This window comes from Acanthopagrus latus, chromosome 14 (assembly GCF_904848185.1).
Source record: "Acanthopagrus latus isolate v.2019 chromosome 14, fAcaLat1.1, whole genome shotgun sequence".
NCBI classification, from domain to species: Eukaryota; Metazoa; Chordata; class Actinopteri; order Spariformes; family Sparidae; genus Acanthopagrus; species Acanthopagrus latus.
In genome coordinates this window covers 21,484,082-21,499,478 of record NC_051052.1, presented here as the reverse complement: position 1 = coordinate 21,499,478, position 15,397 = coordinate 21,484,082, and the positions used below count along the sequence as shown (strand labels likewise).

Below are 15,397 nucleotides of genomic sequence, written 5' to 3'. Positions count from 1 at the left end.
ACGAGTGTCATTCTAGTTCAAACTGTAACATCTGTGATAAATTTGAGACGTCAATGAAGAATTTCCTTTCACAAAACTGTACACAGAAATAAATAAATGACTAAATGTCATAGAGAAGGAAACGTTAAAGCCCGTCTGATGACTGATGATCAGTGATTGGTCGTGTCAGTCTGACATCATGGAACCTGCTGACTGATCTGACCTGGGAACACTCAGATCTGTTCTGTCATCACTAACCAGGTTGGGGATTTATGTCATAGCTGATCTTGGATTTGTGGTCTGCTGGTTCCTCAGCGGTCGTCTGCGTCCTCCCTGCGGCTTCATCCAGGACGGAAACGAGCCGTTCATCCTGCAGGATCCTGTGAAACACGTCCAGCGTCAGGAAGAGGGAGGACTGCAGGTACTCTGACTGTAGAGCTTTGTGTGTCCACATGAAGAAAATCATTTGAGGAAACTAAAAGTGGAAATAATTACACAGGAGTCTGAATTTTCTCACGCCGGCAGCCCGCACACGACTCCGAGAGAAAACACCTCCGACCTGCCCGAAGGCTTCGAGTCAGAGAGAGCACGACCTCAGTATCTGTCACAGTCTGTGTGTGAAACAAACTGGATTTATTTTACATTTCATCCTTTAATTACCTGAGAACCAGACTCCAGGCTCCTGCAGTGCTCCAGATGAGTCCTCAGGATTTTGTTGACCTCTAAACAAAAGTTCTCCTCCAACAGTTGAAGGTATATTTCAAGTATTAAACTAACACTTCAATAGTAACGCAGCACTGTGTGCAAATATTATGTACAAATAGTCGACAATGTGTTCACTTATAGAACATTTACTTGCAGTGTAAAACTATTACACTTGTAGCTAACAGAGAAGATGCTCCTGGTTTAAGATCGGACCGGCTGATTCGCGCTCAGTAACATTTCCTCTGAGTGGATTCTGGACTCGTCTGAATGTGATTCTGTAGTTTGATTTTCTACATGTGTGATCAGCTCTCATTAGTCTCTGGGATCAGATTTGAATCTCCTCCTCGTGTCCCGTGTTGACGTGTTGTCAGGAGTCAGCAGATCTCAGCATCCTGGAGCCGAGTCGAGCCGCTCCCTGCTCACAATCAAAACAAGGAAGAGAAGCTTTCAGCGCGGAGCTCCACGCCCAGACAGAGAAACCCGAGCCGGGGTGGATCACACACACGGCGTCCTGGAGCCTGGAGGACGGCTGCAGCAGCGAACGCTTCGTTCATTACAGCGCCGCACAAAAACAAACATGCTGCTCAGCGACGACCAGGCCAGAGGTCAAATGTTGGTCCTGCTGCTTGATTCAGAGCTGAGCTGAAGTCCAAAGAGTGAATCTGTCACTCCAGATGTGCAAATGTGATCATGCACCATCTTTAAAGTTTTTCACCCGTAATTCTGTCGCTGTTTGTCTACAGAACAAACGTGGTCACATCTGTTCTGGTCTCAGGCTGAACAACACGTCCTTGTGGATCCACCTGAACCAGGAACCCTACAGGTTCAGATCCAGGTTGATACGATCAACAGGGTCAGAGTCGGGTCCGCTTCTATTACCAGTCCTGTGTGTGTGTGTGTGTGTGTGTGTGTCGGCAGGAGGGGAAGATGCTAGCATTAGTAACCACGGCAACAACAAGCAATCATTGTTATAGATCAGCTGGTTTGAGTTGCAAACATTTTTTAAAATCGTTTTATATTTTGGGAATGTTTGAAATCTGTTTTATCACGAAGAAAGAACGTCCTTCAGGTTCGGGTTAGCCACCATTTATTTAATCTGGTCGTTTCTTCCTAAAAGTTACGATGCAAGGCACGCTGGGAAACGTGTTTGACCAGAGGAGACAACTGTTTGTCCATCACGATCCTCAGGTGTTGATTTGAGAACATGAAGTGCTCAGATGGAGGTTAATTAATCTCAGACTACAGCGAAGTCGTCTGTAATCATCTCATCACAGCGACAGGACGGCGTTACAGGTTCTTCTCTTCAGAAGAACATTAAATATTTCATGGTGAGGTCACTGCAGCAGAAACCACAGGAACCACAGTCCACTTCCTGCTCCCAGGTAGAGCAGGTATTTCAAAATAAAATATGAGGGTGGAGGTGAATAATTCAGCGATCAGAGAGCGAGTTACGATGGGTGGAGGAGAAGGTTGGACGGAGTTACAGACAGATTCATGAGACCGTTCTGATTCCTGCTAACACTTCTGGAGAACAGCCAAAGAAAACAGTCTGAAGTGTTTGTGGTGTTTCAGACAGTCGCAGCTCCGTCGTCTGCAACCAAACGGACTCTGAAGTCATTTGTTACATATCAGATGTTAACGAGGAGGGAAGATGTCCGGCACAGATACGGCATCAGCACAGTTAAAAATAGAAAGATGAGCCACAACATCAGAAATAAAGCCGGCACAGTGAACTGACGAGCTCATTAAGAGCAAACGAGGATGTTTAGGGTGGAAGTCTGTCAGCGCTGCTCGACACTGGAACACAACTGTTTTCACAAAGTCAGTTCAGCTCGTTGGTTTCTAGTAAAAACTCAAGTATTTTTAGCCTCGACGGCAAACAGAAGCTTGCTGAGGACAAATCTGATGATTAAGAGATTAATTATATCCTGTGACTGCAGTAAACCAGGAGCTGCTCCAGTGATGCACACAACTGATTTAATGTCATTTAACTGTTCTCATGTTGGTTGGTTGGATTCTGTCTCATCCTCAGAAGATAAAAACGTTGTTTCTCTTCTTGTGACTCGTTCACAGCCTGCTGAGACATTTTACTGCAACATGTACGTTGACTTGTACATGATCCTGATTATACTTATACACTTTTACACTTTCCAGTTAGTGTTTTTACAGTGTTAGGAATGTGAACACTGAATACTTCCTGCAGAGTCATTTTACTGCTGACACTTGTGAACTATTTTGAATGTACAACCTTTCCTGTGCTTTAAAACTCAAAAGTCATTTTTATCAGGTAGAATCATCACTTGTGATGCGACTGTAGATGTTCCCATCAAACGAAACAGCTGAAATCTTGTGACGTGATGAGAATCCAGAACTGTTCACTCTGCTCTTCTTTGAATCTTACTGTGGAGCACACTGAGGCCGACAGAGATGACCTCACCTCGTGACCTCTGACCTCCCTGTCGGTGGGCGTCGGCCTGCCGTACGTGCCTCTCACAGTGTCTGCAGCTGGGTGTGTGAACTCAGCTGTCATCAGCCTCCTCGCAATGATAAGAAGCAGCACTGTGGACCAATATAAATACACTCTTATCACCTCATCAACCAATCAAATCAGACTGTTTACCATGATGTCATACTCAGAGAGGGGGTATTAATAAGGTTATTTAAGCCTGGACTGTGTAAACGTCCTGCAGCCGAGGCTGACGGAGGACGTATATCTGCACACACCTACTAAATGACAGACTTATGTAACTTCTTCCACGTGTCATGACTGTTGTTCAGCTCGCTGGTCACTGGGTGGACGTGGACAGGTGGTAACAGGTAGCGAGCGACAGGAAGCAGACTTCAGGGCTGTTTCCACGCTGCTCCGACTCCGTGACCCATCTGGACCTGAGCTGTGCTCAGTTTCTGGGTCATTTATAGCCGAGAGAGACCTGAATGTAAAGTGCACAGCAGGGACAAGGAAACATGTCGCTGTTTAAAGATTCATGTTTGACAGTTTGATGTTGAGCGACAACAAGACGTTTTCATCTCTATTTTAGCAAATCTGCAAAGGGAGGAGGAAGCAGAAGTGTCCTTTAGGGATGTTTTTTTTTAAATATCATAATTCCAGCTGGGAGGTACTAACACACTGACCTCAGACATGGTTCTGTTGGTCTGATCCAAGACAGCAATATGCCATCAATGAGCCTGAACACACCTCACTTTAAGACCAGCCTGTGCAGGTTCATCTGCTGTTTACAACGTGGGCGTCGGTCAGAAACTAGAAATGACACCTGAGCAAAAGATAAAGTGGCAACAGCAGTGCATGAAGATGTAGCTCCCCCACATTATGTTGCATTTAGATTTCTCACTTTCTCACTTCTCGGCGTTTCTGCTGAACTACAACTACCAAATCTTCACACAGACCTGTCTCCATCTTTACACAGACCTGTCTCCATCTTTACACAGACCTGTCTCCATCATCTCTACACAGACCTGTCTCCATCTTTACACAGACCTGTCTCCATCATCTCTACACAGACCTGTCTCCATCTTTACACAGACCTGTCTCCATCTTTACACAGACCTGTCTCCATCATCTCTACACAGACCTGTCTCCATCTTTACACAGACCTGTCTCCATCATCTCTACACAGACCTGTCTCCATCTTTACACAGACCTGTCTCCATCATCTCTACACAGACCTGTCTCCATCTTCACACAGACCTGTCTCCATCACATCTTCACACAGACCTGTCTCCATCACATCTTCACACAGACCTGTCTCCATCACATCTTCACACAGACCTGTCTCCATCTTTACACAGACCTGTCTCCATCTCTACACAGACCTGTCTCCATCATCTCTACACAGACCTGTCTCCATCTTTACACAGACCTGTCTCCATCACATCTTCACACAGACCTGTCTCCATCACATCTTCACACAGACCTGTCTCCATCTTTACACAGACCTGTCTCCATCTCTACACAGACCTGTCTCCATCATCTCTACACAGACCTGTCTCCATCTTTACACAGACCTGTCTCCATCATCTCTACACAGACCTGTCTCCATCTTTACACAGACCTGTCTCCATCTCTACACAGACCTGTCTCCATCATCTCTACACAGACCTGTCTCCATCTTTACACAGACCTGTCTCCATCTCTACACAGACCTGTCTCCATCACATCTTTACGCAGACCTGTCTCCATCACATCTTCACGCAGACCTGTCTCCATCATCTCTACACAGACCTGTCTCCATCATCTCTACACAGACCTGTCTCCATCTTTAGAGGTTTTTAAGTTGGCTGACTGATCACAGATCAGAGTTCAGAACAAACAGCGACACCCTGCAGCAGCTTTACATCTGATGTAAGTGCAGCGTGACGTCTGCAGAGGATCCCCCGCTCTGCTCTGGACGTTATGAATGAACAAGTGTTTCATGTGGAAATTGTTATTCTAACCACATACATAAGTGTTTCAGGGCTGTTATGGAAAAGTAATTGGTGCAATTACAGAGGAGGGGGACATGTGTCAGCGGGTCGGGGGCTTTCCCAGAACACTAAGTTTCCTCTGCAGCAGCAACATGGAAACAACATGCAGGCGTCTGAGTTTCTGTGGAGGCAAAACTGCAACCTGAACTGTACAAAACAAAGATTATGACATTATGACATTACGTGGTATTACATGTGCTGCTGTGCTGCGTCATTTAAATATGAGGTGGAGTTCATCTGCAGGTTGTCGATCAGGGCTGAAGTCTGTACACACAAAACTGACTGAGCAGGAAAATGTTTTACAGTAAAGAAAAGCAGCAAATGGAGAACAACATAATTCAGCCTGAACTCGTTTGTGCTGAAAGGGTCCTTTTAATATTTATGGTCATAATTCCAAATTGAAAATTAAAAAAGATTATTATATACTGCACAGATTAGAATAAACAGGCTGTAAATTAAATCTGGAAAGGAAACAGAAACAAGAACATTTTAAATGTAAAATGATCATTTGAAAATGCAAAGTGACAAATAAATAAAAGAGTGAATTTTAAAATGTGAAGCAAGAACGGAAATTAAAAAAAAAAAGTGCAGAGATGAAATTGAAGATGTTGATGGAAACTTAACCACCTGGTATCTGACATGTTGTACCTGATGTAAAGGACACGGCTGCAGCAGGGTTTGAAACAACTGGACCTCTCACTGTGTTTTACAAGCTTTTAATCTGACTTTAACTTGTTCAGGTCTGTCAGCGGATCATCAATACACCGACTGACCATCACTGTTCGACGGCTAATATAAGAGGAGAGGCTCCAAACAGAATAACACTAAATCTTGCAGCTGCAGACTGAATTAATTTTAGTGTAAAATGTGTGAAAATAAAGAATCTAACTGTGTGACTCCTCTGCAGGTTCAGAATCACAACATTAGAGGATCATTATCTCTGTAGTTTGTGTGTTCTGCTCGGAGGTCTGTCCTCACCTCTGATTGGTTTTCCAGACTCCTCTCCCTGACACATGTTGTGGGTCTATGCCTCATGAGCTGACCTCTGACCCCACCGTGGTCTAAAAATAAACCCGACAGACTGAGTAAACATCTGTGCTGCAGGTCCGGATTTGGCACTTTTTACTGTGTGAATGTCAGCGGTGGGAACTGAGCGGAGAAGATGGAAAGAAGCCTGATGGGACTGACAGATAACAAACTCCGTCTTTGTAGTCATGGCGCCATGACATGTAAAAATGAAGATATTCAGCAGCTGCGTTCAGCGCGACTTCAGCCTCGTGGTGTGGAAAATGTGGCGGACGTTCCAGCTAAACAACACAGAGTCGTCTGCAAAGACTCGAATCATAAAGCAAAATGTTGTGATTCACACAGCAACGCTGCGATCACTGGCTTATATTAACGGCAGCAACGCTAGCTAGCTAATGTTCATGTTCCCCTTCCTGTTTCCATCACGGACTTTATTTGATAAAATCTTTGTCTTGTAGTGAATGAAGAGAGACAGATAAAATATTGATCCTGTTTGATTTGTGTCATTAATCACACTCATGATGTTCGTCAAAGATAATTTTCTAGACATAAAGTGTCAGTTTGTCATCAGACTAATGAAATATCAGACACAGTTCAAAGCTGTTTGTGGTTTTAATTATAATCTGGATTTCATGTATAATATTTATGGTCATAATTCAAATTAAGTAAAAATAGAAAAATAAATAATATAATAATTATATGTAATATATAGATACATGTCGAAGTATCCTTGAGCAAGATACTGAACCCCAAAGTTGCTCCTGATGTGCAGATGCCATCAGTAAGGGTCCTGCGATGAGCTGGCAACTCATCCAGGGTGAATCCAGGCCTCTGCCCATTGTGTGAAACTGGATTTGGCCCCAGTAAGCCCCACAGCCCCTCAGGGGGAAACGGCAACATCCCGCGACCCTCACGGATAAGTGGAAAGAAAACGAAATGAAACGAAAATATGTAAATATAGAAGCAATCAGACCCAGATTAAATGTATCCAAAGAAAAATCTAATTTAAAATGTAAAATTAAACTTGAGATGTAAAGTGAGTAAATAAAGGAAGAAGAAGGAAAACATTAAACTGAAAGCTTAAATTAACGTTCATGTTTGATTGGTTGGGTCATTACAACATTGTGTGTTATTTGGTGAAGCATTAATCGGGTGAAACTGTGCTGGTCGGTGGTTTTGACCTCCGTGGAGGGAAACGAGCCGCGCTGCAGCGTAAATACACTTTAAACAAGGAGTTATTCTGCTGCAGAAGAAAGGCTCCATAGATTGGTTTACACCTGAACTCCCACATGTGGCTCCTCTCTCTGGATCCACATATTGGCTTTGATTACTGTAATTGGTCTGAGGCCCAACAGAAACCAGCAGGACCAGTAAAAAGTACCCTCTCACTAAAGCCATTAACCCTGTCATAACGAGCGGGGGGGGGGGGGGGGGGGTGAAGTGGCTCCCAATTAGCTGCGTGAAGAACAGCCAAGCAGCCTCTTACCGCCATGTTAGAGGAAATAAAAGTGGAGAGGACGAGGCACAGAAGAGTGTCTGTAACAAGAAGCCGAGCGCCGCCGGCGGCCAATGAAAACACTTTGCCTCATGTCCAAATCAGAACCACATGCAGGTGGAAAGAAGCACAGAGAGCCGTAATAATCAGGAGGTTCTACTTCCTGCCTGCTGATTGGGGGGGCGGGGGCGGCCCCTGGGAACAGAAACAAGCTGGGGGTCCGACAGCCAATCAGCACGCTGGTAGAGTCACAGTAACAAGCCAATCAAATCAGTGTGTACAGTGGCTGGATGTCAGAGAGGTCAAGTAAACATGGACGAGATCGACCCATTATAAGGTTCTGATTCACTGATCAACACTGGATGTGACTTTTGATCACTCAGATTTTTTTAACCCAAACATTTATTTGTAATCAATTATTGTCAATCTGCAGCGCTGAGACCGAGTCACTTAAAGAGACAGTTCACCCAAACAGGAAAGTTCTGTCATCATCTCCACAGAACAGTTCTGGAGCGTCACAGTAAAACAGAGCTGCAGCGTTCTGCTGAACACCTGAAGCAGCTGAGACTTGATTTAAAACATCAGATGTTTCCATCAGCTCGTCTGCTGTGATCAGTCACAACTGATCTCAGACCAGATTTAACCCTCCAGGTTCAGTCGAGCTCATCAGACTTCAGCTCAGCAGCTACAGTGAAGATTCATCTTATAAAAGGCTGATAATGACCAAATTCAAAAGTTCTTCGGCTGAATTGTACCTTGCAGGCTGCAGACGGTCTCGTCCTCCTCTGAGATGGATGATACAAACATTAAAAACATGGACGTCTCTCTCCAGAGAAAGTGTTTGGTTTGTCCGTCCTGGGCTACTGTAGAAACATGGCGGACTTCGTGGAGCCAAGGCTCCAGGAGGAGCTCTGGGTCTGAAGACAGTTTCCATAACGGCCAGACTGTGTTATCACATTGTCATGTGACGCACTGCAAGACTTTTCCCCTCGAAGCTGATGGATGATGGAAAAACAGTCACCGACTTGTTTTAAGGTCAGAATTGGAGCCATTCGGTCTGATAACATTTGGAAATTGTAGAAGAGCCGCATGATTAAATTCTTCTATCTCTGGTCAAGTTGGCTGCTCACTGAGAGCAACACAACACATCTGAGTTATTTTCATATCCAGGCAGTCGAGCTCTTCGGGCTTCATGAGCTGCTTTTAAAAGATGCTTCAAGCACCAACAAATTCAGCAGCTGGTGTCTCTGAGTGAAGTCCTGTTTCCAGCTCCGGTCCGGGTGATCTGGACGTGATGTCATGTCAAAGTAAATTTAGCTGCTTGTTGATTAATAGGGTCCTTCTGAGGCAGCTCCCCTCTAAAAATACTCCTCCAGGTGGAGTTTGTGATGAGCCGTGACACTCAGGAAGAGAGTCGTGTCTGAGTCTGTCTTTAAAAAGAAGAGGTCAGGTTCACCGGGCCGGGTCAGTACTGGTCCCGGCTCCCTGTTTCTTTATTTGGACCTCTCCTCCACTCTGAGGACTCGTGTGTTTAAACGCTGGAGCTCCATTAAGAAAAATAACCGGCTGAGGGACTCCATGTGGTCCTCCACGGTCCAGCAGCTCCTCCACCATCAACCTCAAGACGAGCTGGAGGGAAAAACAATCCATCATCACACACCTTCATCCTGCCGCTCACAGCTGCTGCACACCGACCTGATGAGACAACAACACGACCCGGACGCTCCATGTTCACCTGCGTGACGAAGGTTCGGACCTGAAACTATTTTTCATGGATGCCATTGTTGAACTATTTCAACACAATCTCTAAAGTACGAACTGTTTCCAGAACTCTTGAACACATCTTGTGTTCAGTGTCTTCAGTGGTCGGAGCCGCTCTGTTAAACCGGAGACGTGATTCTGTTCGTTGGTTGATATCGTGTGTTTCTTGTCTGGTTCCCTCTGACTCACTGCTCACATCGTCCACCAGGAGAAACAACTGGCCAACAAGATATTTGCTGGTTCAGGAATGAAGACGTCGTCTTATAAATGCTTTTGGACGTGTCATCAGTTTTAGAGAAAGGAGTCCAGTTTCTGAGATCAGGAATCAGCTCTGCTGCCCACGACTTCTGTGAATTATTGATGTTTAAACACATCAAACGTTAAACCAAACTCCATTCTGACATCAGGTGTTTTATGGTCAGGACACGTTTTTTCACAGTAAAAACCAAATTCGACGCTCCACTTCACTCTCAGCAGGTTTGTTGCTGAGGACTCAACTAAGTGGAGTCGAACGGAGGAACGTTTCAGACAGACATCTTACATCTCAGCCCGTCTCTGTGCTGCTGTAACGTTTACTTTCCCCTGTGAGATCAGTAACGTCTCATCTTTTGGATCCTAATTTATTGTAAATATGCCGTATTAATGAAAATCCTCAGGAGAATGAGTTTCCCATGAGAGCTGACATGATAAAACTCTCTGACAGAGCCGGACAGATTGTGTTCAGGGCCCGAGGAGACTGATGTGAAAACCAGCGACGTGGGCGGATTTAGACGACTCTTTCTCGCTGCGGGTCAAAATTAAAGAGGTGCGACAGTTCATCAGCGGAGTCTGGGAAGTGTCACCTCACACTCACTTATTGGCTGCAGCGACAGTAAAGCCGCTGCTCCCTCCTGATCTGGCTACCTGTCAGGGTGCTCCACATTCATGATATTAGCTCGGAGAGAGGAGGAGGCTCCCGGCTGTCTGCAGGGGCTCAGACCAACTTCTAGGAAATGAGGCGTTCGGAGCAGCCCGGGATTAAGGAACAGACAATTGATAAGTCACCTGGGAAATTTCAGAGGACTTCCAGCAGCTGATCGTCTTACGTGAGCTGCGACAGATGAAGAGCAGAAGAATCACAGACGATCTGTCCTTCAGCTCCAGCTCAGTCAGAGCATCATCAGTACGTTACGTAAATGTTGCATCGAGGAGAATCTCTGCAGCCTCCAGGTGACACCAGCTTCTGTCCCGGTCCACTTCGACCCATCTGATGGTTCTGTCTGCTATCTGCTGCAGGCGAGATAACAGCTCATCAGGGAGGCTGACAGGTGTTGGGGTGAAAAGTAGACCATGAGACAGGGAGGAGGGTCAAACCAGAACCAGCACCGGCACCAGCACCAGCGCTCCGGACTCAGGGGGGAGTTCTGACAGTACAACTTCAGAAAGACGATGTGGGAAACTCACAACACAAGAAGTTTGTCTGTCTGCTGCAGATCAGATCAAATATTAAGATGATCCAGAATCAGTGTACTTCACAAAACCTGTACAGTGATACTGCAGTACTGCAGTATTACTGTACAGTACTGCAGTACTGCAGTACTGTACAGTAATACTGCAGTACTGCAGTGCTGTGCAGTGATACTGCAGTACTGTACGGTGGTACTGGGTTCTGTACTGCAGTACCAGTGACAGTCTGTGGACGTGGACCCGTCTGGTCCTGCGTCAGTCCGTCACTCAGCAGCCGTCTCTCTTCTCGGGTCGCTGCAGCCTGAAACTGAAACCAGGGCTGGAAGAAGAAGTCGAGCATGTACAGCTGAAGTGCTGTCATGAAATCTGAGCTCTTAATTTTAACAGTACAGAGCAATAAAGTGGACCATTAATACACCCCCGCCCTCCACTTCAGCACCAGCACCACCTCCACTTCCCTCCTCTCTGTCTCTCTGCAGCCTGCGATGGTTTTTCCAGTGTGAAGCGTCGGCCAGCAGCACCTTTGATCCTGCTCATCTGCGCGTGTCTCGCTCTGCCCACACTTTCCCCTGCAGCCGTCCAACCGGCCGTCTCAAACGGCTCCGTGGAGAGCGTTCAATGACTGAACCCAGATGAGGTGAGGGACTCCTCCAAGCCGCCCCGGGGCTCCAGCATTCATCCCAAATGCTTTTATCAGCTGCTAAATGGGACTCGCCCGCCGAGCCAAATGACCTAATATACATGGTGCAGTTTCTGATGGAGTGGCTCTGTTTACAGTGCGACTGTGTTCAGCTGCCGCTCACAGATGAAAAACGCAGTGCGAGATTTTATTGGTCCTGCTGGAGAAATTGTCTTTTCCATTGGCTGCTGCCGTCAGAGATCAGAGGCAGCGCTCACAAAGATCTCTCACAGCGAAACCAGTCGTAGTCTCGCTCTTAGATAAGATGAATGTACAGCTGATCTTCACCTTCAGGGAGCCACCGACACTTCAAACACTCGCAGAATCAAATCTGCAGGATTCCTGCTCCTCGATTCTCTGAACCAAACCCACAAACAAAATCCTCAACCCACTCATCCTCCTCCTCCTGATGATATAAAGTCCTCCTCTCCTCCTCCTGATGATATAAAGTCCTCCTCTCCTCCTCCTGATGATATAAAGTCCTCCTCTCCTCCTCCTGAGGATATAAAGTCCTCCTCTCCTCCTCCTGAGGATATAAAGTCCTCCTCTCCTCCTCCTGATGATATAAAGTCCTCCTCTCCTCCTCCTGAGGATATAAAGTCCTCCTCTCCTCCTCCTGATGATATAAAGTCCTCCTCTCCTCCTCCTCCTGATGATATAAAGTCCTCCTCTCCTCCTCCTGAGGATATAAAGTCCTCCTCGCCTCCTCCTGAAGATATAAAGTCCCCCTCTCCTCCTCCTGAAGATATAAAGTCCTCCTCTCCTCCTCCTGAGGATATAAAGTCCTCCTCTCCTCCTCCTGATGATATAAAGTCCTCCTCTCCTCCTCCTGATGATATAAAGTCCTCCTCTCCTCCTCCTGATGATATAAAGTCCTCCTCTCCTCCTCCTCCTGATGATATAAAGTCCTCCTCTCCTCCTCCTGATGATATAAAGTCCTCCTTTCCTCCTCCTGAGGATATAAAGTCCTCCTCTCCTCCTCCTGATGATATAAAGTCCTCCTCTCCTCCTCCTGAGGATATAAAGTCCTCCTCTCCTCCTCCTGAGGATATAAAGTCCTCCTCTCCTCCTCCTGATGATATAAAGTCCTCCTCTCCTCCTCCTCCTGATGATATAAAGTCCTCCTCTCCTCCTCCTGAGGATATAAAGTCCTCCTCTCCTCCTCCTCCTGAGGATATAAAGTCCTCCTCGCCTCCTCCTCCTGAGGATATAAAGTCCTCCTCGCCTCCTCCTCCTGAGGATATAAAGTCCTCCTCTCCTCCTCCTCCTGAGGATATAAAGTCCTCCTCTCCTCCTCCTGATGATATAAAGTCCTCCTCTCCTCCTCCTGATGATATAAAGTCCTCCTCTCCTCCTCCTGAGGATATAAAGTCCTCCTCTCCTCCTGAGGATATAAAGTCCTCCTCTCCTCCTCCTGAGGATATAAAGTCCTCTCCTCCTCCTGAGGATATAAAGTCCTCCTCTCCTCCTCCTGATGATATAAAGTCCTCCTCTCCTCCTCCTCCTGATGATATAAAGTCCTCCTCTCCTCCTCCTGATGATATAAAGTCCTCCTCCCCTCCTGATGATATAAAGTCCTCCTCTCCTCCTCCTGATGATATAAAGTCCTCCTCTCCTCCTCCTGATGATATAAAGTCCTCCTCTCCTCCTCCTGAGGATATAAAGTCCTCCTCTCCTCCTCCTGATGATATAAAGTCCTCCTCTCCTCCTCCTGATGATATAAAGTCCTCCTCTCCTCCTCCTCCTGATGATATAAAGTCCTCCTCTCCTCCTCCTGATGATATAAAGTCCTCCTCTCCTCCTCCTCCTGATGATATAAAGTCCTCCTCTCCTCCTCCTGATGATATAAAGTCCTCCTCTCCTCCTCCTGATGATATAAAGTCCTCCTCCCCTCCTGATGATATAAAGTCCTCCTCTCCTCCTCCTGATGATATAAAGTCCTCCTCTCCTCCTCCTGAGGATATAAAGTCCTCCTCTCCTCCTCCTGAGGATATAAAGTCAGGTGTTGATGACCTTGTGAACATTACAGTCTGAGCTCCGCTGCTCCGTCTGTAAGAACAGAGTAGCATTATTATATCATATTGTTTGTTCGGTCCAACACTTCTGTCAGAACACAACAATTGTCGGACCCGTCAGAGTTTTCCAGCTCGGTCCAGTCTGAGTGGAACAAAGCTGACAGAACCTCTTTGTGAGGCCATGAGGGTTAGGGTTTATCGCTGCGTCTTTATCTCTGAGAGAAACTAAACACGGATCAAACCAGCTTCATGCTTTTCTCTTTTCCAACATTCCCAGTCTTTTCCACTCACTTCCAAATGTCACTTGGCTATTAGAGCAGGACTGAGCGGCTCTGTGTGAGTCAGGACTCTAAAATACCAACATGTTGGCCGTCCCGTCCTGAAACCCTCCAACAAACAGCTGCAGCTCATTTTCAGGCTCCTCTAAACAGAAAAGATGATTCTGCTGATACGATTCAGACGTCTGTGACCCCGATGACTGCAGGAGATCTGCAGCTCGAACCAAGTCAGGGTCTAACTGAGGCCCAGAACCAAGTCAGAACACGGTCTAACTGAGGCCCAGAACCAAGTCAGGGTCTAACTGAGGCCCAGAACCAAGTCAGAACACGGTCTAACTGAGGCCAGGAACCAAGTCAGAACACGGTCTAACTGAGGCCCAGAACCAAGTCAGGGTCTAACTGAGGCCCAGAACCAAGTCAGGGTCTAACTGAGGCCCAGAACCAAGTCAGGGTCTAACTGAGGCCCAGAACCAAGTCAGAACATGGTCTAACTGAGGCCAGGAACCAAGTCAGAACACGGTCTAACTGAGGCCCAGAACCAAGTCAGGGTCTAACTGAGGCCCAGAACCAAGTCAGAACACGGTCTAACTGAGGCCCAGAACCAAGTCAGAACACGGTCTAACTGAGGCCCAGAACCAAGTCAGAACACGGTCTAACTGAGGCCCAGAACCAAGTCAGAACACGGTCTAACTGAGGACACCGTTGTGCAGACGTGGTTCTGGTGTGATTGTATCCCTTTCAACTACTTCATAATCCGGCCTGTGTGATTTTGGATCAATGATTCTGACCGTGTTCTGTGACTGTCATACTGTGTATATATACAGTTTGTATATTTTACAACAGATTGTGTTCTGACGCCACTACAGGTGATTTGCTCCTGTGTGACATCATTACTCACCTGAAACACAGTTAAAACACGTCTCTGTGTGCTGCTGGCTACAAAAGGAAAGCCTCAGATGTATTTCTATACAGAGTGAGTGTGAGTCTGCCTGTGTCTTCATGTGGTTACATAAGTGTGACTGTCAGGGGTCAGTTGCAGGATTGTGAGTGGTGAAGCTGCACCGGATGAACATGAATCTGCCCTGAAGCTCCGAGTTCAACCAACAAGAAGAACAATCTGCTTTTTCTGCTCAGACACGAAGCTGAGCGATTATTTCTTGGAAGATACAGATTCTCCAAATCAGAGAAACAGGTCATGAGTAATTGTTGTAATTAACTGAATGTATGTTATGTAAGTGTCTCACAGAGACTGACTGCACCTTCACACTGAGACGCTACAGACGAAAGCTTCACATCGTGGTTAATGTCAAACAGAGCAGAGCGGTTACATTCAGACAACAGAGCTGAATGTTCAGTCCAGGAAACATCATGACTGGTTAGAATAAGAACGTTAAAGGAACAGTTCAACCGTCCGATGAAACAACCCACAGCAGATCATGTTTGACTAGTTTTCATACAGTTGTTAAACTCTTGGAGCTCTTTAAGTTTTAGTCGCTGGTGTTGGATTAAATGTTCTGCTCTGTAATCCGAG

General features: G+C 46.2%; 1 long non-coding RNA gene across 5 annotated transcripts in view; it reads right to left on the bottom strand.

Moving 5' to 3' along the window:
• LOC119032553 overlaps nt 1–15,397 on the bottom strand; it is a 111,509-nt gene that overhangs the window by 4,638 nt on the left and 91,474 nt on the right. For 4 of the 5 annotated variants that reach the window (XR_005078933.1, XR_005078931.1, XR_005078929.1 and 1 more), the window contains 2 exons: nt 3,409–3,614; nt 2,239–3,243 (listed from right to left, as the gene is read on the bottom strand). This is a non-coding gene — a long non-coding RNA (uncharacterized LOC119032553). Of the gene's footprint in view, nt 1–2,238; nt 3,244–3,408; nt 3,615–15,397 lie in introns of those variants that run through there. The other variant, XR_005078928.1, reaches the window with a different exon arrangement.